Source organism: Oncorhynchus masou, chromosome 13 (assembly GCF_036934945.1).
Source record: "Oncorhynchus masou masou isolate Uvic2021 chromosome 13, UVic_Omas_1.1, whole genome shotgun sequence".
NCBI classification, from domain to species: Eukaryota; Metazoa; Chordata; class Actinopteri; order Salmoniformes; family Salmonidae; genus Oncorhynchus; species Oncorhynchus masou.
Genome location: NC_088224.1, coordinates 21,978,496 through 21,982,536, shown reverse-complemented (window position 1 = coordinate 21,982,536; position 4,041 = coordinate 21,978,496).

The window sequence follows — 4,041 nt, the reverse complement described above, 5'->3', positions numbered from 1 at the left end:
TGTATGTTCAGTTAAGTAGGCTAATATGTCAATCTGTTAAGTTTTATTAATGACATATTACAGCTAAAGCTGGTAGAAAACACACATGTTGGATGTGTGCGTCCATGAGGGTACATAGTAGGATCTGTGTTCCATGTTAACCTGCTGCAGGTCTCTTCACACGTAATGAAGTGTCACACCCTTCCCCAGTGCACTGAGGCAGTTATTCCTCTGGAGCTGCTTCGTCCAGTCAAACAACAATTACACAGACCTAAAGGCTCAGATGTTTGTTCAGGCTTCATGGAAACAGTCAGGATGTGTGTGTGTGTGTCTGACAGCCATGTTTTAGGAACAGCCACTTAATAACAGGCTGTCTGGAACAGGGGTGTGTGTGTGCGAGTGAATGAGTGGGCGGGGTGTTTGGACAGGGCTAGCAGGGCAAGTTGTCATTAAATGCCAGAGGTCCATTCTGCCCGTAACTGACATCATCCAGGAGTCACCAACACAATCGCTTGTTGAGGCAAATCACTCACCTCGTCAATCACAACAGAGCACACAGGGCTGGTCATACACACACACACAAATGTATTGTTCTGTGGTGTTCATACTGACAGAAACCACCAGAGGTCACTGTGGGCATTGCATTCCCCAACACTCACTCAAAAAACATTCCCTCTGCAGGTCACTCTCATTTTAAGAGTTTCCCCTTAGACACTGATCTAAGATCAATTTCTGTTAACCCCTTTAATTGTAAAGCTTATGATTTTAATGGTGAAGCTTATAAAGGCAGCTTTTACCTATAGCTTTGATTCAGGTTTTTATTATTATTGAAAGACAGGGATGAGGTTTGAATATGTAGGTGAGAAGGTTACTCTGCACATAATGAGAATCAAATTAAATGTATGATAACAGTAAAACAACCTTCCCACAGACAGAAAGACCAATATTTATTCTACAATATTCCAAAATACTGTAGATAGTTCAAAATAGGTTTGATACAATCAATGTGTGCTTTCCAACCTTCAGGGAAGGGGCTGTCCTTCATTACTAACTAAATAAATCCTATATCCACTCTCCCGCCTGGAATCGGAGACATTGGAGAGGATAAACAGTGGAAAGTGGACACACTGTGAGGACTGTCAGTGTGAAGTAAGCCCCTCGTCCTCTGAAGAGCTCTTGCTCCAGTTTACACCCACATATATATACATTTTGTAGGTCTATAATGTGTGTATTGGATGGCGAGCAGGGAGGAAATGGTTTTGTGCAGACGTTCCATGTAAATCACTTGGCAGAATTAGAGCCGTGTACCAGGGGGATATACAGCTGGGATACTGTGGACTGTTGCTGTGAGAAAACCTGTATCACTCTTCCACATGCGCTCAGGAATTTAGGTGCGTGTGTACACACACAAACACACACACACACACACACACACACACACACACACACACACACACACACACACACACACACACACACACACACACACACACACACACACACACAGGAGAGCGCACACATTCAAGACACAGGAGCACACACACACTCAGGACACAGGAGCACAGACTTGCACTCAGGACACAGGAGCACAGACTTGCACTCAGGACACAGGAGCACAGACTTGCACTCAGGACACAGGAGCACAGACTTGCACTCAGGACACAGGAGCACATACTTGCACTCAGGACACAGGAGCACAGACTTGCACTCAGTGTACAGGAGCACAGACCTGCACTCAGGACACAGGAGCACAGACCTGCACTCAGTATACAGGAGCACAGACCTGCACTCAGTGTACAGGAGCACAGACCTGCACTCAGTGTACAGGAGCACAGACCTGCACTCAGTGTACAGGAGCACAGACCTGCACTCAGTGTACAGGAGCACAGACCTGCACTCAGTGTACAGGAGCACAGACCTGCACTCAGTGTACAGGAGCACAGACCTGCACTCAGTGTACAGGAGCACAGACCTGCACTCAGTGTACAGGAGCACAGACCTGCACTCAGTGTACAGGAGCACAGACCTGCACTCAGTGTACAGGAGCACAGACCTGCACTCAGTGTACAGGAGCACAGACCTGCACTCAGTGTACAGGAGCACAGACCTGCACTCAGTGTACAGGAGCACAGACCTGCACTCAGTGTACAGGAGCACAGACCTGAACTCAGTGTACAGGAGCACAGACCTGCACTCAGTGTACAGGAGCACAGACTTGCACTCAGGACACAGGAGCACAGACTTGCACTCAGGGCACAGGAGCGCATACTTGCACTCAGGGCACAGGAGCGCACACATACTCCTGTCCTCACTCTCTGACCCGAGCAACAATCAGATGTGTTACATCACTTTATCTTTGGTTGTTAGGGTCTGTAAAGCTCAGGGTAAGAACTGTGTATCTGAGATAAGAGTATCTCCCCCCCTTCTCTCTCTCTCTCTCTCCCTCTCTCTCTCTCTTTGTCTCTGTCTCTGTGGCTGTATGGCTTATGCTTGTTAAACAGCACAGAGAAACACATGCAGGATTGAGAAAGACGCCCCATCATTCATATCCCACGCACACAATTTGTTCACGTGTTACACACTTAATTCTTTACGTAGCTCCCTCTATTTTTCAATAAAACTTTACTATGACAGCCCCGGACAAACAAGCAGAAAATGTTGCAGACCTGAGACAATGCACCCCGATCTGCTTTAAACTTGCTAAACTTCCATAGGGTCTTTATAGGAAACACATGGAGAACAACATGCTATGACAGAAAAGGCCTCGCTAGCACATAGATGTCACTGTGCTGGCCTATATTATTGAATAGCCCATCCTTCCTCCACCACCCTCCATTGTATATCTATCACGTCTTGTCTATCCCACCCTATCTATTCCACCCTATCTATTCCACCCTGTCTTTTCCACCCTGTCTATCCCACCCTGTCTATCCCACCCTATCTATTCCACCCTGTCTATCCCACCCTGTCTATCCCACCCTATATATTCCACCCTGTCTATCCCACCATGCCTATCCTACCCTGTCTATTCCACCCTGTCTATCCCACCATGCATATCCTACCCTGTCTATCCCACCCTATATATTCCACCCTGTCTATCCTACCCTGTCTATCCCACCCTGTCTAAATCAAATCAAATCAAATTTATTTATATAGCCCTTCGTACATCAGCTGATATCTCAAAGTGCTGTACAGAAACCCAGCCTAAAACCCAAAACAGCAAGCAATGCAGGTGTAGAAGCACGGTGGTTAGGAAAAACTCCCGAAAAAGGCCAAAACCTAGGAAGAAACCTAGAGAGGTACCAGGCTATGTGGGGTGGCCAGTCCTCTTCTGGCTGTGCCGGGTGGAGATTATAACAGAACATGGCCAAGATGTTCAAATGTTCATAAATGACCAGCATGGTCGAATAATAATAAGGCAGAACAGTTGAAACTGGAGCAGCAGCACGGTCAGGTGGATTGAGGACACCAAGGAGTCATCATGTCAGGTAGTCCTGGGGCATGGTCCTAGGGCTCAGGTCAGTTGAAACTGGAGCAGCAGCACGGCCAGGTGGACTGGGGACAGCAAGGAGTCATCATGTCAGGTAGTCCTGGGGCATGGTCCTAGGGCTCAGGTCCTCTGAGAGAGAGAAAGAAAGAGAGAAGTAGAGAATTAGAGAACGCACACTTAGATTCACACAAGACACCGAATAGGACAGGAGAAGTACTCCAGATATAACAAACTGACCCTCGCCCCCTGATACATAAACTACTGCAGCATAAATACTGGAGGCTGAGACAGGAGGGGTCAGGAGACACTGTGGCCCCATCCGAGGACACACCCAGACAGGGCCAAACAGGAAGGATATAACCCCACCCACTTTGCCAAAGCACAGCCCCCACACCACTAGAGGGATATCTTCAACCACCAACTTACCATCCTGAGACAAGGCTGAGTATAGCCCACAAAGATTTCCGCCATGGCACAACCCAAGGGGGGGCGTCAACAAAGACAGGATGACCACATCAGTGAATCAACCCACTCATGTGACGCACCTCTTCCAGGGACGGCATGAGAGAGCC